The 23,162-nt window shown below is 43.6% G+C and overlaps 1 long non-coding RNA gene across 1 annotated transcript in view; it reads left to right on the top strand.

The window, feature by feature from the left end:
- Positions 1-14,938, top strand: part of LOC118546584 (uncharacterized) — a 52,433-nt gene extending 37,495 nt beyond the window's left edge. The window contains exons 2-4 of the long non-coding RNA XR_004922668.2: positions 11,996-12,038; positions 14,612-14,663; positions 14,766-14,938. This is a non-coding gene — a long non-coding RNA (uncharacterized LOC118546584). The remainder of the gene's footprint in view (positions 1-11,995; positions 12,039-14,611; positions 14,664-14,765) is intronic.
- The last annotated feature ends 8,224 nt before the right edge of the window (positions 14,939-23,162 follow it).

Raw genomic sequence — 23,162 nt, 5'->3', positions numbered from 1 at the left:
GAGAAAACACACAAGTATTTTTTAAATATAAGTTTATCTAATTTTCATTTATTTTAAAACAGCTTCATTTTGCTGGTCTTATAATACTGAATTAAAATTAGATCCAAATCCAAAACATAAAACAAACTTACTGAGAATATACTGCACGCTGGGCACAATACTTTCTCCACCTTGGTGGGTTTTAATATGGTAATTTTATTTATTTATTTATTTATTTATTTATTTATTTATTTATTTAATCGATGTGGATGGAACTGGAGGGTATTATGGTGAGCAAAATAAGTCAATCAGAGAAAAATGATTATCAGATCGTTTCACTCATATTTGGAATATAAGAAACAGGGCAGAGGATCATAGGGGAAGGGAGGGAAAACTGAATGGGAAGAAATCAGAGAGGGAGACAAACCATGAGAGACTCTTAACTCTAGTAAACAAACTGAGGGTTGCTGGAGGGGAGATGGGTGGAGGGATGGGGTAACTGGTGATGGGCATTAAGGAGGACTCGTGCTGTGATGAGCACTGGGTGTTATATGCAACTGATAAATTATTGAACACTACATCTGAAACTAATAATGTTGGCTAATTGAACATAATAAAAATATGAAAAAAATAAATTAAAAAATACAAAAAAGATAATATGGTAATTTTAGGTGATTTCATCTTCCCTTGGTCAATGCCAATCTTTTGATTCGTTGCCAGTGTGCATGCACATGTGATGTACCCATGTGTGCACATGTGTATGTGTGGGGGGGCATATATCTGTATGTGTGGATGTGCACATGTGTGCATCCGTGTATGTGCATGCTGGAGCTCCTGATGAGATGGAGAGGTTTGTGCAATGCAGGAATACGTGCTTGCCAAGTCAGTTCCGCTCCCCCTCCCTTATTCCTCTTTGCCATGGCACGAGCACCTGGAAAGCACAGTCAGGTCAGCCCCAGAGCCATGATGTGGCAGTGTCTGGGCACTTGAGGACATGTTCATCTTCTTGTTGATCAAAACTTGTTTATGACTTTAAAATATAGCTGCAGCATTGAGATTGCATTTTCCTCCTTTATACCTATGGATAAGCTCCCTAAACTTACTGTGAAAATATTGGGTGCAGCCAGCCTTTCTCTATCCCTGTAGAACTGAGTCATTGAGCTCAACAAGTGTCTAAACAGACTGGATCTACCAGAGAAGAGATTCTAGGGACTGAAATGTCTATAGCATAGAAATGGCTCATTTTTTAAGCCACTCTTATGTGCCAGCCTTTAGCCAAATGTTGTGGAGGGTAATAAATTAGGTAAGATCCCTGTTCTCTAAATTCTAGTTGGGGAGACAGGTGCAGAGGCAGATTCTTTCAGTTCCCCTTGGTGAATGCAGTGAGGGAACCATGCACAGGAGATTAGGGACATCAGTGGGGGCCCAGGCTATAGGGCCCTGGGAAGAGATACCCAGGAACAGATGGCTGGGCGGAGTATTGAAAGTTAAGCAAGAACCACCTGGTGATAAAGGGGACAAGAAGGAGGTGTAGGGGAAGACTGACAGAGCAGACATGGGGACAAAGAAAGTACTGTGAAGCTGTACATCATGTGCAGTTAGAGTGACAATCAGATCAGTGCTGATTCGTTAGAGTGACAATCAGATCAGTGCTGATTGTATGAGATGCGCACATTGGTCAGTGTCCTCTCTCATAAGCTCTAATAGCAAATGGCCTCAACAACAGCAAGGGTTTAGGTTTCTCTCCTATTTTATATTAGCTGCACTCATGGTGTTGGCCGCAGCAGGTGGGACCCGGTTCCATGCATCTCCTTTATTCTAGGTTCTGGGCTGAAGAAGCAGCCCCTCTGTGCAAAATGCTCTTCTCACGGCGGATGGAGAATAGGAATGCTGGAGGCATGCAATGTCCCTGCAAGGGTCTTCCTGTCCTCAGCCACTGGCCAGACCAAGCCTGACTTTACAGAGGAAAGGAATTCTCTTTCAGCAGGTTACTCATGGCGGAGGGTGGGGATGCACAGTCATCTTAAAGGAAAGGCAGGGAATTCTGGGAAAGAGAATACAGTAGTCTGAGTCTGGCAGGTCTGACACAGGAGATGATTTTCCCCTGAAGGTTGCCCCTGAGAACAAAAGTCAGCACAAAACCAAGGACAACGTCCGCAGCTCCTGGGACTGTGCATTCGTCCGCTTGGGTTGTCTTAACAAAATACCACAGCCTGGGGGACTTAAACAACAGAAATGTAAACACACACACACACACACACACACACACACACACAAAACACACAAAAACCCAAACACACAGGAATGTATTTTCTCGCAGTTCTTGAGGCTGGAAGTCCAAGATTAAGGCTCCATCTGCTCCTGCTTCTGGTGAGGAACCTCTTTCTGGCTTGCACACCGCGGTCTTCCTGCCATGTCCTCAAGCGGACTCTCCTGGGTGCACACACAAGAGAAGAGAGTGAGAGCCAGTTCTCTGGTGTGGCTTCTGATCACGAATCCCATCAGATCAGGACCCCACCCTGATGACCTCATTCAACCCAAAGCACTTCCATAGAGGCCCCATCTGCAAATACGGCCATCCTGAGGCTGAGCTTTTCGAAAAATGGATTTGAAGGCATAATCGTTTAGTCTATCATAGACCTCCTCTTTAAAAAGCATACCAAGTAGCCCCAGGCTTCGGTGGCTGCCAGAGGCTGGGCGAAGAGAGGCCCTTCCTCTGGTGCCCCCTCGACAGCCCTGAGGACAGGGACGCAGGCTCTCGTGTTGGCTTCGAGTGACCGTCAGGTCAGCTTTCACATCTCCATCATTCAGGATGACTCATATGCGGTCTTTTTTCTGACATCTAACATTTGCCAGTATCCTTCCAATTTTCCGAAATGTCCTATCTTTTCTAGGTAACTAATTCTCACATACCTTGCTACTTTTGTTTGGGTTTTAATGCAAAAAAAAAAAAAAAGGTTATCTATTTTCTAAAACCCAGTCAAATGTCCCCTCTTCCAATTTAGCTCCCCCAGTGCCCTCATTACCAACTTGACTTTACCAGCAGCTTCCTTGTGGTCACTTTCCCAAGTGTTTGGTAATTCTTTATGTGTTTGAATTTCTTCTCTTTCTTAAACTTTAAACAAAGTCATCTCTGTATCCCAAACTCTTGCACAGACTCTAACTAGGTCAATGAAAAAAAAATGCATGAATGAATAAATGAAAACCATAATTAAGAGTGTATCCCATCTTCCTCCAGGGAGATCTGCATGCTTCACTTGACCATTCCCTCCTTCTCCGAAAAATCCAGAACTGTGCCATTAGTAGGATTTGAGGCATGACCTGGAGGAAGGGAGAAGAGAGAGGAAGAGAAACCTTCCCAAAAGTCTGAGAGCCCATCAGATGGCTTACTCATTACTGTCAACTCCATCCCCTCTGAGCCTCCACCCTCTTGCTGTCTCTGGGCCATCAAAGGGCTCTTTGCAGCCGGCAACCTAATTAGCCAGCCAGGAGGACCACAGAGGACCAGGGCAGGCTCACTTGAGCTCGTTAAAAGCTCCCGTCTCCTGCTTGGGAAATTGCTCTCTGTTTTACCAGGGCTGTTTGCATTTTGCAGCTCCCAGGGGATAGAGGGCAGTGCTGGTTGAATTCCTGGCTAAGCCATTTGGCCCAGAGCCTCCATAAAACCTCGGCCCCAGCCTTCCTGACTTGGGCTTTCCTCATTAAACCTGGAGACAGGAGCCTGCTGTTTGGCCAGCAGAGACCTACGTGAGACAGACTGCTCTCCTCTCCCTGAGGGCCCAGGACCCAAAGAGAAGGGAGGGTGATGGTGGTGGGAGACAGTGGGGGCTGCTGAGGGGAGGGGGTGAAATCATACAGAAAGCAGAGATGTGCAAACCAGAACCCTGATTTCCAAATACAACATGAGCCCCCTTCCTGAGAGTTGACGGTCCCCTGCTTAGAAAAGCTCTCTGTAGACATCTCGCTCCTACGTAGAACTTGAGCCTGGATCCAGCTTTGCAATTGGCTTTATCATTTCGTGGATGGCCTGTGCGGTACTTGAAAGCCTTCTCTGTAACAAGAGCTGCAAGGCACTGTGCACTTGCTTGCAGGGAGAGGAAGAGGCAGGTAATGTGGTTACAGTGTCATTTCAGCATGTCCAGCCTCGAGCAGCCACCGGAGTGAACCTGGGAAAGCGGATGAGGACGCTCTGCTCTGTGAGTGCCCTCCAGCAACTCTCTGTTTGGCTGTGCTGGCTCAGAATCCAAAGCCCCTTAGAGCAGGCGGTGCCCCTTTCAGCCTCTGCCTCCTCTGCCCCGCCCCCGGCACAGTGCTTGCTGTGAGGAAAGCAGGGTCTCCCTGAATCCTCACGTTTCGGACCCTCCATGGTGCTGGCGCAGAGGGTATAGGAATCAGGGCAGGTGTGGATTCAGATGCCATCCAGGAACCGGGAGCTGAGGACAGCAGGTGGAAAGCTTAATCATTCTAGTCATGGGGGCAGGGGGCAGAAAATATTCTGTCAACTCTATCACACGTTCAAAAATGTCTGATGCGCATGCTTTATTGAGGGGAAGCGTTTAAAAGAAACAAAAGGACAAATTTCTCATCTAATGCAACGTGCTGTGGAAGGAACTGCAGTGTGAGACAGTAAAATAATCCTTAGCTCTACTTGAGAGGAATGAGATCAGAGCATAAAGGGGCCAGGAAGAGCACAAGCCCCCTCCCCCGCAAACTCCCAATAATCTCTTGGCTTCCACTGCAGAGAGGTTGGGGTGAGTCCCATTTTCTCTGAAGCCCTGAAAACAGGGTGGCTCCACTGAGGGGCTGACTCAAGTCACACAGCCCTCAAGAGGAAAGCCAGGAGGAGAGCCTCTCCCGAGCTGTCGCTCATCCTTCCCAAGCTGCAGGGACGCTCGCCACATCACAGTGCCATTTGGTGGACGCCAACACAAGGCACAACGCTCCAGCATGTAGGGCATTTATTGGGGTCTAGAGAGAGTTTATGGGTTCTGCACCCTGATGTGCCTGGCTCCCAACACAGCTCCCCCCTTGTGCATGAGGTCACCTCAGCAGGTTACTTGATTCACTGAATTGCAGTTCTTCAAATGTAAACCGGGGCAAGGATCCCTCTGTGATGCGTGGCTGAAGGATGGATCGGAGATTGTCCGCATGCAGTGACTAGCATGGTAGCGCGGTACCCGGCTCGCGGTGGATACTAAATCATTGGCAGCTGGAGTTATGCTCTCAGGGCGCATAAATTCATGAATGGAGTAATAAGTAGGTACTCCCTGAGGTGTCTTCCTGCTCTCCCACTCCACATTCTGTGTCATGACATAATCCTTGGAGTATTTAAAAGTGGAGTCTCTAAAGTGTGCCTGAGTGCTTCCTGGAACCCAATATCTAGGCAGGAGCTGAGCTAAATCATGTTCAATATGACTTCTGCCTCTCTAATTTCGAGATGCGGTGATTGATTACTAATCCCCCCTCCTGGAGGCTGTGTTTGCTTCTGGAATTCAGGATGAAATCACACTGTGTTTGAGATGAATGTAATTAAAGTTTCTCTAAACGACCAGACAGGTAGCTTTCTTTTTTTTTAAATTTTTTTAAAGATTTTCTTAGTTTTTATTTATTTGACAGAGACACAGCGAGAGAGGGAACACAAGAAGGGGGAGTGGGAGAGGGAAAAGCAGGCTTCCCGCAGAGCAGGGAGCCCGATGCCGGGCTCGATCCCAGGACCCTGGGACCATGACCTGAGCTGAAGGCAGACGCTTAACGGCTGAGCCACCCAGGCGCCCCTGGACAGGTAGCTTTCTAAAAGCCATCCTAAAAGACCCGACCTGCCTAAGAGTCCCCATTCTGCCCCTAAATTACCGTCTTTCCAATGTTCTTCTGCTTAGTACGTCTGAAATGTACACAGCTAATGTTACCGCCTGCCCCTGTCACATGCTGGTATTTATAATAATAGAAAGATGAACAAGTGGCATTGTGTCTGGCTCTATAAATAACAAGAGCTACCACTTAGCGAGCTCTCCTACATCCCTTGTCAAGTGTTTTACATAGAGTGGCTCCAATTCTCATACTAGCCCCTATACTTATAGGTAAGTATAACAGCTCAGAGAGGTTAGGGAACTTGTGGGCATTACTCAGCATTCTTCAGTGAGCGCCTTTTAGGGTCATGGTTCAAACCCATTTTATTGTGCCTTCAAAGCCCGCGTGCTTTCTACTATTATGCCCAATCCCTCAAATACACTGAACAAGTGCAAACGAGGTGAATCCACGTGATAACACTCGGTAACTTGGCATCGTAACGCCAGCTCTGAAAGTTACTTGGTGAGTGAACGGAGCCACTGCCTTTGACGAGGCTAGCGCTTCTCACATGAAGCCGGGCGTCAAAATTTCACCATTAGCCGGACTCAGTCAGAATCTCCAGAACTGAGTCCTGAAATCTGTATTTTGATATAGCTCCCAGTGGGGTCCTCATGCCCCCAAGGAAAGACGCAGGAACCTACTGTCTGGTTACATACCAGACTATGTCTTTCAGATCTGGTAACCCTTTTCTTCCCCACATTTGTGATTCTTTTGCTTTCATTTTAGATGTATATTTTAATATGGGGAAGTTAAGGCAAAAAAAAAAAAAAAAATGGCTCCCTAGGTCTCCTCTAAGGTGTATTATCTTTGACACATGTTGACATATTTTAAAAATCATATATATGTGCATATATAAGAATCTATATTTCTAGTACAGAAAGTTCCAAATGAAAGAGTAAGAGCCTTTCCATACCCACCTTTTCCTTTCCTCAAAGGTTACCACTGTTGAAAGTTACATATGTTCCTGTAATACACACTGTTCTGACGTTTTTGGAGATCTGGTATTATCATGTTAAGAGTTCATTTAAAAAAAAAAGATTCCATAATATTCCAGGATGTGCCATAACTCATTTAAGCAGTCCCCTATTTTTTTAAAGATTTATTTTATTTATTTATTTATTTGGGAGAGAGAGAGTGGGGGAGGGGCAGAGGGAGAGGATCTCAAGCAGACTCCCCACTGAGCATGGAGCAGGTTGCCAGGCTTGATCCCATGACCCTGAGATCATGACCTGAGCCGAAATCAAGAGTCGGATGCTCAACCAACTGAGCCACCAGGCGCCTTAAGCAGTCCCATATTGATCAACACCTTATTTTATTTCAGGTTCTGCTTGTTTGCTGTTTACTTTTGAAAACAATGTTGTGATGCATGTTCTTCTACACAGATCTTGGTGCACATCTGCAAATACCGATGTTAGGTGATGTTCCTAAATAGTGGCATTGGTAAATGCAAAGCTAAGTGCGTTTTAAATTTTGATACTTGTTATAAAATCATCTTTCCACCAAACACAAACAAGACTGCTCATGTTTTATATTATCACCAGCCTTGCTATCATCAAATATAACTGAGACTAAAGAATGAGACAATAAGTAAGCAGGGGTCCCATAGGTGAATGGGGAAATTGATGTCTGATGCCAGGCTGTGACCAGGATCCTGCCAAGAGCTCCCTGAGTTCGCACATGAAAACACTGAAAACACACGCACAGAGGAATATACACACTCATACATAACACACACCCACATGCATGTATATACACATCTATGTGCATGTATATCAGTATAAGTACACACACTCATTTATATATGCATTGAATGTCACTGGAAACAAACATATACAGGATGCAAATTATCTTTTTCTTAAAGGGAGAACTGGTTCCTAGGAGAAAAGTGTATGAGAAAGATCCATTTTCACTATTTCTTCTTTGTTCTGTTTGAATTCAGTATACATATGTTCATTGCTATTCACAAAGTAAGTAAAATAAAAAAATCTCAGAAAAGAAAATTACAAATGCAACTAGCCTTTGATTCAGCAATTTCTACTCTAGAAATTTATTTTACAGCTAAGCTAAACCAGCATATGTACAGAATGAAGTATACTTAGAATTAGTCACTTGAAGCATTGCTTATAATAATGAGAGATTAGAAATAACCTAAATGTACCTCAATATGGACTCATAAAATAAGTATTGTACACACTGAAATGCTCTGCATCCACAGCAAAGAATGAACAATTTCATTATATATTGGTATGGACATTTCTCAGAGGTATGTTATTAAGTGAAAAGGTGAATTGCAAAAAAACGTGTGTGATATCTACCATTTGTATAAAAAAACAGACAGAAATCCTGCCTTTGTGAGGGGCACCTGGGCGACTCAGTCAGTTAAACATCTGGCTCTTGATTTTGGCTCAAGTCATGATCTCAGAGTCATGAGATCGAGCCCCATGTCAGGCTTGACCCAAACCAGGGAGTCCATTTGTGCTAGCACGCTCTCTCTCTCTCTCTCAAATAAATAAATAAATCTTTAAAAAAAACAATCCTGTCTGTGTGTGTGTAACAAATACACTACGCAGGCAAATATATTATATCATGCAAATATAACATATATATTATACACACCAAGCAAACACATACACACATACATTTATACACACGTATGTATGTGCATATCCTTGTATTAGAATCAAGCAGCTCTGGAAAGACACACAAGCAGTAGATAACAGTAGAAACCTCTAAAAATTGGGAGGAGAGGAATGATGGGAAGGAGTCTTTCACTCCATAGTCTTTTGTTCCTTCTTCATTCAAAATATAAACAACGATTAAATTAAAATTAAAGAGACCTGTATGCAGGCCAAACTTCCAACTCTTAGAATTCTGCACTCATTTCCTAATAACTTCATCTTATTGACAGAGATTTTTCTTTATGGTCATCTGTGCAACGTGGATGAGTGAGAGAAAGGTGCTCTCGAAAAGTAAAGAGATGCACCCTGGGTGAGCAAAGCCCTCCATAGAAAGCTTGGGCTGAGATGTCAGCAGGAGTATGCGTGCACATCTGACCAGATATCTAGTTTCAACCTAAGGTGACTTTGTTGAATGAAGGTCTCTTCTGTCACCTACACATTTGACATTTTCCATTGAATATTCATGAAGATGAATGGCCACTTCATGCTCTTTTGACAGTGGAGGAGTCATAAATATCCCAGTTTTCTAGAGCAAATTATTTGCAGATGGCTTTTGAGAAAGAGATGGGCACCACCCTCACCCCCGCCATGGTGTGTTACTGAGCAGTGCTAAATCTGAGTTTTAATCTACTTTCATCTACTAACACTTGTGTGAATTCGAGTGCCTTTCCTTTTTTTTTTTTAAAGATTTTATTTATTTATTTGAGAGAGAGAATGAGAGAGAGAGAGCACATGAAAGGGGGGAGGGTCAGAGGGAGAAGCAGACTCCCCGCTGAGCGGGGAGCCCGATGCGGGATTCGATCCTGAGACTCCAGGATCATGACCTAAGCCAAAGGCAATCACCCAACCAACTGAGCCACCCAGGGGCATTCGAGTGCCTTTCCTAAATGAAATGGTAACCCCCACGCTTTATGTAAACGATTCAAATAACATTTAATGCTTACAAAAAGAAATGTATATGCTCTTGGAAACACACCTTAGCATAACTTCTCAGGGCAGTAAACAAACAAATAAATAAATAATGCAGAAAGAGCCACCACTGAGTGAGGTCTTGAGAGGCGGGGAACCTCTCCTAATGCGTGGGCTTTTGTGTACCAATTGCATATATGTATGTGTGCTATTCATAGGTCTTTTCTACTTCCTTCAGATTCTTGGCCATGTTCCAGAGAGTTAAATTGATCTTCAGTTAAGAGATTTTTCACACATTTGTATAACTCCAGGTCTTAGACACCAAATTCAAACACGCTTATACTTTTAATGTAGCAGCTTAAATTTAACACAGTAAACATTTTATTAGATTTATTTTTCTTCCCCTCTCTCTCTGCCTTACTTCTTCCCTTCTGTGTTAGTCTACTCAGGCTGCTATAACAAGATACCATAGAGTGGGTGGCTTAAACAACAGACATTTATTTCTTCACAGTTCTGGAGCAGAGGAAGTCCAAGATCAAGGTGCTGGCAGATTTGGTTCCTGGTGAGAGCCCTCCTCCTGCTTGCAGACATCTGCCTTTACTCTACCCTCACGTGGCGGGGGAGGGGACGCAAACATGCTCTGGTCACTCTTCCTCTTCTCATAAGGTCACTAAACCCGTCACTGGGGTCTAACCCCCATGACCTCATCTAAACCTAATGACCATCCAGAGGCTCCACCTCCAAATACCTTCACCACGAGGGTTAGGGCTTTGGCATATGAATTTGGGGGTGGGGACACAAGCATTCACTTCCTAACATCTTCCTTTCATTTATTCACCTTCCTTCCCAACATAAATATTTATTCTGTGCTTTCCATGTCCTCGGGGCATTGATCTAAGCCCTGGAGTTGTAAAGATTATTTCAGGGCACACAGGGAACCTGCCCTCAAGGAGTCCACAGACCAGTGGGAAAGACGCCGCCACGAACTCTGAGGCTGTGGCTTTGGTGGAAGTGACCACAGGCGCCATCAGAAGACCTTGAGGAGGGCAATGAGTTCCGTGGAGATAGTGAGAAGGAAGGTGGTTCGGGAGTTTAGAAGCTCAGGTGGGATTCCAGACTGACAAATGGAAGAAAGGCTTTCTAGGCAGAAGGCACAGCATGAAGCGAAAGCAGAGAGACCTGAACTTGAGCATTCGGTAAATCCAGGGAACAGAGAAGACTGGAGTGCTTCGGTGGGGGACAGAAGCAGGGAAAAAGAGAGGCAGGAGGTAAAACTGAAAATAGTAGGCTGGGACCAGTTTGTCAATAGTTGCATATTTTACACAAGAAAAGGTGCCAATTGCTTGTATCTTTTAGATAAAGGTCATACATAGGCAGTGCTTGATGAATAGTCCTATTTGGAAACCTAAGAAGATCTGAGATTAGAGCTCTTACCAGGCGATGGTGAAGACAGCTTTTAGCTCCTCTCCCGGATTATCCTTCCCCAAGACTTGCCGCATGGTGCCTGTCAGCAAACAGACAGAGCCTCGGGCCGTCTTCTCTCCCTGCACACAGGGACTCTCGCTCCCTCATCTTACCACTCAGACCTCTGTCAGCTCTCCTGTCGGCCTGCATGCTGCAGGTGCTGCTCTCTTCTCTGCTAAAGAGAGAATTTTCTCTTCTTTGGTTTTCAGAGTGGGGCAGATCCTGCCACTTCTAATTGCAGAAAGGCCTGGACGTTACGGGGTAGAAACTGTGGTGAGAGTAATTCTCACTCTGGAGCCTCTTGACATTGGTTAGAAACTGTGTTAGTGCTTTTGCTTTGGGTTTGCTTTTAAATTCCTGTTCAATGAAATTCGGTAATGATTATTAGTCTTAAAAATTGAGAATACTGATACACATCCTAAGGAACATAAGCCAGAATATCATATGCACTCACTCTCCCCTCCTCAATGTAGAAATTTCTAAGTACCAACAACAACACAAAACCATGTTTATTTTTAAATTTTTTAAATATGTATTTTTAAAGATTTTATTTATTTATTTGATAGAGAGAGAGAGCACAAGCAAGGGGAGATGGAGAAGGAGAAACAGGCTCCCCGCCAAGCATGGAGCTCGATGAGGGGCTCGATCCCAGGACCCTGAGATCATGACCTGAGCCAGAGGCAGATGTTTAACCGACTGAGCCACACAGGTGCCCCCCCCAAAAAACATGTTTAGCTTTCTTTTCCATTTTTTATAATATATATGCTGAGAGGCTCAAACAATGTCCCTTCCTCCAGGAATCTGCTTTCAGAAAGTAATTGTAGTGCAATCAAGCCATGAGTGTTCCATTCCACTGTGCCAAAAGTCAGGAAAACCTAAAAGCACCCTCCATGTCTATCTATCCAGGAGTAGTTCAATTGATTATCATAGAGCCACTAAGAATTATAATTTGGGGACATGATGACAACAGAACTTTAAACGAAAAAGTGAGAAACAGTAGCATATATAATATTGATACATACGTGTAGACAAAATGCTGGAGGGGAAGGCTCCAGAATGTTAGATGTCACTGTAGTTCAATGGGATGTTAGGCATGACTTTTGTTTTCTTCTTTACAGGAAGACGAGACATGAGGTCAGCAGCAGGGAGGATCGGGGCCAGGTATGTGGCTTGTGAGAGATGGTTAGGCCAGAACTCCCCCTTAACGCTGAATAGTAAAGACATGAGGGCGTATGCTTAACAGGACACAGGCCGAAAAACACAGAAGCAGGTGACAGAGGCAGGCGACAGCCGGCAGCCGGGAAGAAAGGTGGGCAGTTATTCAAGATGCCAACAAAAGGAGGATATGTAAATAGACCTATGTCCTTAAAGGCTTTAAATGAGTCGAGGCTAATAAGGAAAATCAATGGTGCTAGAAGATTCAGGTTCTGGGATCCCAGTTCTAGATGCGTTTGCTTCATGGATGCAGGCAAAGACTTTCATCCCTCATTTTGGCCAATTTGGGGAGACTCCATTCCTGTGGTTACATCCTTTTAGGACCTTCCGGAACAGGGATGTTCCTTCATGAAAAACAGTTCAGACTTCACAGTGACTACCATAGGTGGAAGGACTGGAAAAAAAAACATTTTAAGTGATTTTTGCAGGCTTCTTTGGATACTTTGCTTTAGCAAATTATGCAATGATTAAAATAATGGAAATTTTAGGTTTTGCTATAATGAACTGAGAATGGGGCTTTGCTGAAAAAAAATTAAGAGGGACAATTCTGGTGTGGATCCTCTGTGGATTGTTTTAAAAGCTCTGTGCTAATACCAGAAGAATGTATTTCTGGTGGGAAGTGATATATTTCCATGGCTTCAGGGAACTTGACTTCTGTCCTAGAAATATATTTCCTTAGATATTATAAACAAAACACTTTAAACAATAAAAAAAAAGAAAATATGGCCAAAAAAGCCCTACAGCGAACAGCAATGTTTTATATCCTTATCATTTAAAGACTTTAGATCTATAAGAAAAAATGAACATCTGAGCCCCAGTGCTCCCCCACCCTGCAAAAATTGTGCAAATTCTACAAAAGGCAGTTTCCAAGAGAAGATTTGCATGTGACAAATAAAAATAAAAATGCCAACCCTGCTACTAACCAAAGAAATGAATAATGACATATCAGTAAAATAAAATTCGCTCCTAGTACGTGGAGAGAATGTGTTGTGGAGTTTTTCTTGTTGTGGTTACACGTGATTTGATGTTGGCGAGTGTGCAGCACAGTGAACATCCCTACGACCCCCTGGCACGGTCCACTGCTGCCGTGGGTCTGCCGCACAATTTACACTTGGTCCTCATCCTTGAAACTAGTCGTTCGAATCCTTGAAATTTGATTTGTAAAAGCATAAATATATGCATAAATCCATGTATGTAGTTATGCAAAGCAGCATTTTTGTACTAGCAAAAATCTTCAAAACCACTGAAAAGACCAACAATGGAAAAATGTTCAAATTTATTTTGGTTGATTCATTTGATGGATTTCTACACAGTCACTTACTCAAAATCAGGTTTTTCAAAGATATGTAATGACATGGGAGATTGTTTAAAGTAATAAGTGAAAAAAATAAGAAGCTAAAACCTATATGTAGTATGCTCCTCAATATGTTTATATAAAAATACGGGAAGATAGTAAATCAAAATATTAATAACAGTTATTTCTGCATGATGGGATTATCTTTCCTTCTCTTCCACATTTTTCCATACTTTCCAAAGTTTCACCAGGAATCTGTAGTACTGTACAGTTCAGTTAAAACCTGTGATTTAGAAACAAAAGGATATTTCTAAGTGTATAGCGGGCTCTCCTTGGTGACGTATTACAGACCCAAGACACCGAGACTGTAGAATGACATTATCTGTCTAGTGGTTCATCTTCCATGCTTGCATCCTCGATTCTAAGGGGACTGAGAAGAGTGAAGCCTTTTGTGCAAGGTCATGTGGCAAGTGGATATTGATTTCCTCAGCTTGCCATGAGCAAATATATTACTCACTAATCCTCCATTGGTCAAGAACCTGAGAAAAGCCAGACACTGGGTAAATTCATAAGGACAGGTGCCAATCAGTAATATACTATTGCAATAGGCAAGACAGTGAATGTCCAGTGTGAATTGAACTCAACTTCCACTTGCTTAGAGGTATCTGGGCATTTTGAAGGCAGAGTGAGGGACTAGGGAGGGAGTGAGAGGGGTTCAGTAGAGTCGGGAGAGGTAAAAATTACAAAAAAAATGGGAAGGGGCAGGTTGGTCCATGTGAAACTCATCTGGGATCCTTACTGGTGCTTCTGGATGTTAGGCTCCTCCCCTCCCACAGAGGCTGGGAGTCGGGGACCCAGTCTCCAGGTGGTGATTGGAACACAAAGACAGTTTTCTCAGCAGCCTTGAGTTTCCCAGGGAGGCACTTTGAGAGGAGCTACCATCATGCCAGGGATCAGCCTGGAGGTTAGAAACTACCTGTGTGGGGATCGCCTGGGTAGCTCAGTCGGTTGAGTGTCCGACTCTTGATTTTCCCTCAGGTCATGACCTTGGGGTTGTGGGATCGAGCCTTGCATTGGGCTCCCACTCAGCATGGAGTCTGCTCGAGGTTCTCGCTCTCCCTCTCCCTCTGCCCCTCCCTCTGCTCGTGCTCTCTCTCTCTGTTTCAAATAAATAAGTTTTAAAAATCTTAAAAAAAAAAAGAAACCATGTGTGTGTTTGTTCAAGTCGTTACAGGTCAAGGGTGAAGTCTAGACATTGAGAGGAGTGGAGGACTACGGTGAGCCTGGCTACAGTTTGGTCACTGAGAGTCTGTCTGAGCAAGTTTCAGAGTTGAACCCAGTTCTCCTGCTTCCTGTTCTAATATCCTCCTGCTTTGCAGACCAAGAATTTTCTGACCTGAATGGGAACTTCAATCAGAACAGAAAGGATAAGAAGAATGATAAGGAGAATAAAGAGAAAGAAAATACTCGCCTATAAAAACAGTCTCCCCCATACCCATACCCCATTATACTGGATCTTGATTAAAATGCTCAAAGCTAGTCTTCCTGTGAATAGAGCCTTCCTATCTGTTCTGTGGGGTTAATGCTTGAATCTATGTATTTAGTGGGTTGAGATAAATTATACCTGGGAGTCTCACCACAAAATTCTTAATAAGTTATCAGTTTCAGTGTATGCATGCTACATATAAAATCCTGGGTGATTTACTTTCTCACGGAGCTGACCAGTGAGATGCTTTCTTGGATATTGATTTCCTCAGCTTGCCGTGAGCAAATATATTATTCACTAACCCTCCGTTGGTCAAGAACCTGAGAGCAAGTAGCATTGGAGAGCTGCTTCATGCTTTAAAACCTGATGTTTAGAGGACTTTCTGGGATCACTGTAAAACTAGTGAAATCTGGAAAAAAGCCAGCTTTGCCTTTATGAAAACGGTATCTTTCCAGTCCAGTTACTTAATGTTTAGCCATCACTGACAGCTTCTTCCTTGCATTCTTCCCCTTTTCCCAATTTTTCTTTTCCTTTCTCTCTCTACTTTGTTCTTTCTATCCTTCTGTCCTTCCTTCCTTTTTTCTTTTCCTTCCTTCATTCCTTCCTTCCTTCCTTTCATCCTTCCCTCCCCACTTTTTGCCTTCAACTCTCAAATTCACTTAGGAAACATTTTTGGCTCTCATTCGTTGCCAGACCATGTGGTGACATATGGAGAGACAGGCTAATGTGGCGCCAGATACACTGGCTTCCAGTCAGACAAGCCAAGACCAGTTTTTGGTTCAATGTCAACTTGCTGCGTCACTATGACCAAGTCACTGGATGTCTACATATTTATTCACTTCATAAGCATACATTGATTGTGAGTCCCTTGTGTATCTTGAAGTGTGCTAGATGTACCCACCATGGTTTTTAAAAATACTCTGTATGGGAAGTCATCAGAGAGGGAGACAAACCATCGGAGACTCTTAACTCTAGGAAACAAACTGAGGGTTCCTGGGGGGAGGTGGGAGGGGAGGGGATAACTGGATGATGGGCGTTAAGGAGGGCACATGATGTGATGAGCACTGGGTGGTATAGGCAACTGATGAATTACTGAACTCTACATTGAAACGAATGATGTACTATATGTTGGCTAATTGAATTTAAATTAAAAAAAATACTCTGTAGAACAGGCAAACTGCTGCTCACCCTTGGGCTATTGTGGTGATCCCACCAAATGACACATGTACAATGGGGACCTCTTACCTGGCACGTTGTCGACACCTAATAAATATTAACTTCCTGGTATTTTAGTTTAGCTTCCTAGATGCCCAATACGTGTATGTGAGACCCAGTTTTTGAAAGCATCTCATAGGCTATCCAGAAAAAGCAGATTTCTTAGGGAAAAAAAATATGCTATATTTCAGACATTCTAAGTCAGACATTTTCCCTATTTTCCCATATTTGAAACCAGAAAGCTCGTCAAAATTGCTGTTAGCCCGGTGGTGGTGGTGATGCCGTGGCTGCTGGGGTGGTCACCTTCGGGACAGAGCCAGGGCGGTCACATGCGGGGCAGAGCTGCGTGGACGATCTCCGCTCCAGGCCGTCCGGTGGGTTATTAATACTCACAGGTGAAATTTAAAATATCGTCAAGGAGATCATGTTATGATTCAGCAGTAAAATCAAAAGCCATTTGAGCGTACAAAAAGGCACAAAAATAGAGAAGGGAAGCATCCCTTTGGTATTAGTGAAGCAAATAGTCTTTACTAGAGAAATAATTAAGTAATAATCAGATAATCAAATAACCTGCCACCATCAAAGCTTGCAGAAAGGTGTCACAGCTTGGAGGGCAATGTCACACATAAGGGTGAAGTATTCTTAGAAAGGCTGCACTCCCCTCATTAACAGTGCCCAGGATGGAAAGACATGGGCACCCTCTGATGCTGATAACAAAGAAAGGCTTTATGAACAAAACACTTGATCTTAGCCAAAAGGCCGAGAAGCGATTTTTATGAACAAAACAAAACAAAGCAAAAACAAAGAGCAACAACAAAAAATCCTGGATTCAAATACCAACTCTGCCTCTCACTAACTGGAGTAAAAGTTTTCCTTTCGCTGGAACTCAGTCTGCTCTGTTGAAAGAGGAGCATTAATAACATGTACCCAACAGGGTTGCTATAAAAATAAATTTAATAGACACTATGAAATGAAATGAGTTTTAGCTGCAAAGTATTATCAAAACATAGGCACTTTGCAGAGCTGATTGTTTAACTGTCTAGATTTTTTTGTTCTATTTCTTCCCCCTGAAACTGGCAGCTCCTTGAGGGCAGGGGCTGTTCAGCTTTGTGCCCCCCTCCCACCCCCCACCCCTGCTACGTCCAGGCAATGTGGGCTGTGACGTGCACCTGCGCCGTTCAGTCACTAAGCACAGTGCACCTGTGCCTGATGCTTTGCTGCTGCTGCTGTCATTGCTATTTGTAAAATTCTGATGTTCACGGCATTCCTGAGGGTTTCATGAGCAAGTACAGAAAGTACATAAAGACTAACTTTATGCAAAGAAAGTGGACAGAGATGCCCAGTGGCTTGTCCACGTCCACATGGAATGTTAGAATTGAACGCCCCTGTGGCCCTGATACTCCCCACCTGGGCCCAGACCGCCTCGGTCATGAGGGTGCATCTGGGCAGAAACTAAAGTGCATTGGTACCTCCAGCTCTGGGAAGCCACGGGCTGCAAGGGGTGGGGGAGGAAGCTGGGCTTGAGCTGATCCTCTGGGGCTGGGCCTGTCCCTTGCTGTACCTTGCAGATGATTGTGGGGGACAACAATGTCAAGGAGACTGAGGGTTCCATGTGGCAGAACGAGCCTGTGGGTGTAAACATCTCTGAGGCTAAAGGGGCGGGGGGGGAGGGGGGAGAGAAGGTGCCAGAGAGGTCTGAGGGGCAGGAATGTAAAGATCAGGGTCAGTAGGTAGGGGCTGGAGGGGGGGGACATCGCTGATTTGCCCCCTGCCTGCCAGGGTGGGAGAGGGAGTGATGGAATGGGTAAGGAGTGGTAAGTAAACCCAAGACGACACAGGACAGGGACACCTTTGAACGTATCCATTGTACATTTAGGTGGAAAGAGTAAAAGAGGGGCCAAGTGTTTTGAATCCAAACAAATACATCTTTAAAATGTTTACTCTACATTTTTTAATTAAACTGTAAATAAATACAGGAAAAATATGCAAATCCTAAACGTCAGTTTGACAAATTGTCACAAGATCTGAAACGAAGATTACTAGCAGCCAGAAGCCCCTCCTGTCCCCTTCCCCATCACTGTTGTCTCAGGGTAACCACGGTTCTGACTTCTTGCATCACAGATGTAAATTCCTGCCTTAGCTCTATGGTATTGCCTCTGCATTTAGAAAAATAAAAACCGAAGGCGTAAGAGAGGCTGCTGTGCTTCATGTGGGAAGTGAGGCCGTGATCTCTGGCCTTGAACGGGCATCGCCTAGAACGGAAGGCAGACCCGGATCTGAATTACACACGTGCCATTTCCTGACTGCATGATTTGAGAAGTGTCATTTGTTTCCGCCCCAAACTCCAGTTCCCTCATTAGTAAAGTGGAGACAAGATGCTGAATCAGGAGTGTTGTTGTCAAGCTAAGTGAGGTAATATCTGACTCTATCCCCACTAGAGCCTGGTGTTCTGTAAGTATTGGCTGGTGGATATATGTGTGAATGAAAACGGAAAGAATACGTGACCTATTTGAACAGATGCAGACACTGGGTTTTGGAGCTCGATAGAGGAAGCTTCCCTAAGTCCCTGGTGGAAAATGGGATGTGACTGCAAGATCATCGAAAAGACAAGGCTGAGTGTTCACACTCTTTCTCAGCACTATCTGACTTGCTGGGTGATCTCTCATGTGTTACCTTTCTTCCCTGGGTCTCAGTTTCCTCTCCTATAATTGACGGATTTTCAATAAGTTTTTCCCACTACTAACTTAGCTTGAAAACATTGAATCTATAATTAGCTAACTTGGAAAGCCATAGAACTGAAATTAACACACTGAAATATATTTAGGGAGAGACACCAGGCTGTAGGAAGAATTCAAAATCTTATATAAGGTTGATAATTGTGCACATGTTAAATAAATAAGTAAACTATAGTAGACCAGATAGACTCACAAGGGCACCCATGTAGTAGATAGAAGAATATTCTGCATGATGCTAAGCTTGAACATCAAATGCTAACCAATAGCCTGGAGGCGTATAAAGAATGGCTCAATCTAAGGTGTAACCTATGCACACTTATGGACTGGAGGCCCCAGGAGGTGGTGCACTTCTTGGCTTCAGAAGGATTCAAAGAGATGCATGAGACATTCGGGTTGGTGAGGATGGCCCTCCCAGCCCTAAGATTCCGAGTTTAAGACCAGAAAGAGCTCAAATCAATGAAATGGCCACCAAATAGTCTATGAATTATTCCAAAAATCATCCAGAACACATTCTGATGTCATTGACATTTAAATGGGACATTAAAATGATTTTCTCATTTAGAACTTGAATTAGCATTCATAGGCTGAGGTTGTTAGAAGTTACCTTCCAAAAAAACTTTAGCCTAAAATTAAAAATAAATAATATTATAAAAAGATTCCTTATAATGCATATAAGATCAAGGACCCTTTATGGGGACTCAGAAGCTGAATTCTCTGCTCACTCTCGTGCCCTGAAATAGACTAACTTATTGCATTAATTGTAACACTATACTCTATAACAGGGCCAAACTACGAAAGAAATAGGATGGATTTAATGATTTATTATCTTGAAAGGGGAAAAAAAAAAAAAAACCAGTTTTTTGGAAGAGAGGTTTTTTCCCCCTGTCAGTAAATTCTAAGATGGATTTGTCCCATGAGTCCTACAGACCTCAGCAGAAATCCCAGATCTCCTGACTTCTAGTATATTGCTCTGTGCACTACACCATTTTGTGGCTTTTCACTCTGCTTTTCACCTCCAAAGATTTCTTATAGCACTCCTTCAGCAGGTCATCACAGAATCTACCCTTCAGTTAGAGATCCATTCACTCATGCTCTAAAATAAAACCTCACAAATCCCCAAATATCTACTAGTGTTAGATGCTGTACATTCAAAAATGAATGAGCGGCATGGACCCTGTCTCCAAGTGTCCACAAGCTCAAGGAAAAAAACAGAAGCGCCTGTGTGCAGGAGTCATATAGAGGCATAAATCAAGGCCAGCCCTAGAGAGGACCCACTGAAGGACTAGGACACACAAAAGGCCTTCCACTCCTTTTGTTTGAATCATATCCATCAGCTTTTTGAAGTGTGGACCGGAGCCCTGAAGGAAGGCATGGTCCATGCAAAGCTTGACAATGGAGAGGAATGAGTGAGAGGAATGAAGGGGTCTGGTCTCCTGGCCACCAGCCATGCCCCTATTCCCATCGAGCAGGAAGGCTGAGTGTTAAGAGATAAGGCAGCCAGGCCAACTGATGTGGGTTGCTCAGGGGTAAGACTGGCAGAGAGATTGTCTCTTAACCAAAGCTAAGGGATTGGAGAAAAATGGAGCAAGGCAGCTAAGCCAGAGAAGAGGATCCCCCCACACTCCCCACTCCCTGATCCTGCTCCCCACAGCTCTACCCTCAAGGCCAAACCAAAAACCTGCAGCCAACACAGGAACAGCATGGTGGGGAAGGGGGGCACCAGAAGGTCCATCAGTATAGCAAAGGACAATGATAGGTCATCATATACTTTCTCCATTGGCCTTCTGGAGCCATTAAAGATCCAAGATGAAAGCAAACAAATGGTAAGGGATAAAAGTAGATCAGATGAATTAATATTTGACTTGGTTTTAAATACAGGCTTGAATTCTACCTGACCTCATCTTGGCAGTAACATGTTAAATTTGTCATTTACCAACCTGGGCCTCAGTTTCCTTGTTGTAACACAAGAAACCATCCTATAAACTTCTGAGGATTAAATGAGATCTTAAGTGTGAAAACATTTGGTAAATGGTCAAGGACCCATTGGTATTCTTAATCCTATAATCAAACTCTTACACAGTGGGAGATTTTTAATCTTCATGACTTCAAGGAGTTTTGTGTTATCTTGTTTTGCCTTCCTTAATTAGAAATGTGTCAATCTTGAAGTATCTCCCCCCACCCTGGCCCCCTTCGATTTTAGATTTCAAACCCCATTTTCCAGGCTGGAACCAGTGCAGGCAATGGAAAGAGTATGAACTTTGCAATTCTTCCGAAGTAACGATTTCTAATCCCAGCTCTGCCATTTGAAAGCTGTGTGACCTTGAATGAGCGGCTCAGGCTTTCTGTTTATTGGTCTATAAGATAGAAGTAAAAACACAGTATTCCCTATTTTAGGGTAAGAACACAGTACATTGATCAATTCTGAAAACTAGAGAATTGTTATTTCTCCAGTTGGATCCATATCAATGGCAAGTTGCTCTCAGAATAGACCAGAGATTTCTTTCGCCCCAGCTTCTATGAATATCAAGCACAACCCTTTAGTCTTTTGTAAGGGAAGCGAAACGCTGCCTTTTATAAAAGAGCTCCTCGGTGGCAGGCTGCCCAGCTCCCTGTCATCGCTCCCTCTGCTTATGTGTAGCTCCAGACTTGTATTGATATCCGCACGCATATGTTGGCTCAGCTCCTCCTTTGCGGGCGATACATTGCTTCTGCCGAAGCTGCCAGTGCAATATTTTCAAAATAGACATCCATTTCTAGAAGAAAAGAGATCCAAATAAGAATTTTTATATATATATTTTACATTGAAAATCATTATAATCAGTGTCTTTCATGTCAGCACGATATTCGAGGCTGTCCGATAATCACTCTTGTCATGACGGCCCAGTGGTGTAGAGGGAAGTGTTTGGGGGGAAAAGCCTGCGAATTGCTTGTATCTATACAAAGAATATGGACCAGGTCGACTGTGGGGCAGACTTTGAGTTTCTCAGTCTTACCATTTGTGTCAAATCGTGCGTTACATTGTGATTGTGCCACCTCAAAGTTCACATGGTGAAGGCTCAGCCTCAGTGCCTCGGGATGTGAACTTATTTGGAAATAGGGTTGTTGCAGATGTAATTAATTAAGTTAGGATGAGGTCATAGGGGTAGAGTGGGCCCTAATCCAATATGACTGTGTCCTTATAAAAAGGGGAAATTCTGACAAAGACACGTACATGGGGAGAGCACTGTGTGAAGATGAAGGCAGAGATCCTGGTGATGCTTCTATAAGCCGAGGACCACCAAGCATCGCCAGCAAACCAGCAGCAGCTCGAAAGGCACCACCACCACCAACGCCTTGACCTTGGACTTCTAGCCTCCAGACCTGTGAGAGAATAAACGTCTGCTGTCACTTTATTACAGCAACCCCAGCAAACTAATACACTTTGTATGTGTCTGATATTTCTGAGACTTACGGATTATTAGAACTGGGAGGCACCTTTAGAAATAATAAAGTACAATCGCCTTATGATCCATAAGGAAGTACTATTTAGGAAGATCCTTCCATACCTAGAGGTGAGGGGTTGACTGGAAGCCTGGGTTCCTGGTGACCAGGAGCATGGTGGATGTTTGTTTTCCTGCACTAAACTCTTTGCTAAGAGATCAATGGGGGGAAACATTGAAGTTATTCAATATAAAAATTCCATCAACCTAGAAAGATCCAGACTTTCAAGGTCACCTCCTGCTCAGTTTGTTGAGACACCCTATATCCTATCCAGGTCTTCCGACTCCAGTTCAGACCCACTCTGGACGTGTGCCTGGCCCTGTGCCTGCCCTTCTTTGAGCCTTGAAGAGTCTGCTTTGCAGGGAATTAGAAGTTAGGCCTGGACTGCGCCATACCCAACTATTCATGCAACTCTTTCACCTTCTGGTCTTTGCTCAAACATCACTGTGTATCCTGTCCTATCCTGCCCTACTTCTTTCTAAATATCACTTATAATACTCCCTCATTATTATACTTATGCATACTTATTGTCTGCGTCTCCCTACTAAAATGTAAGCTCCAGAAAGTCAGGAATCTTCTTCTGATTTGTTCACTGATGTATCCCAAGTTCCTAGAGTAATAGTGTCTGCCGCATATTGGGCTTCTAATATATTTTGTTGTTGTTGAAAGAATGCATAAATATCTTAAAAATGTCTTCATTTGAATACTTCCAATGATACCATGAAATTTATTGCTTTGCTGATTTGGAAGACAGACTCATAGCAGAGACCTCAGCAACTCAGGGGACCTCTTAACACCGGCAACCGTGGGTGGCGGTCTAGCTGCCTGGGTTATAGCCCAGAGCTGCAGCTCACTGAGAG

The sequence above is a fragment of the Halichoerus grypus genome, chromosome 10, assembly GCF_964656455.1.
Source record: "Halichoerus grypus chromosome 10, mHalGry1.hap1.1, whole genome shotgun sequence".
NCBI classification, from domain to species: domain Eukaryota; kingdom Metazoa; phylum Chordata; class Mammalia; order Carnivora; family Phocidae; genus Halichoerus; species Halichoerus grypus.
The sequence above is the reverse complement of the archived record's forward strand: the minus strand, read 5'-3'. Positions and strand labels throughout refer to the sequence as shown.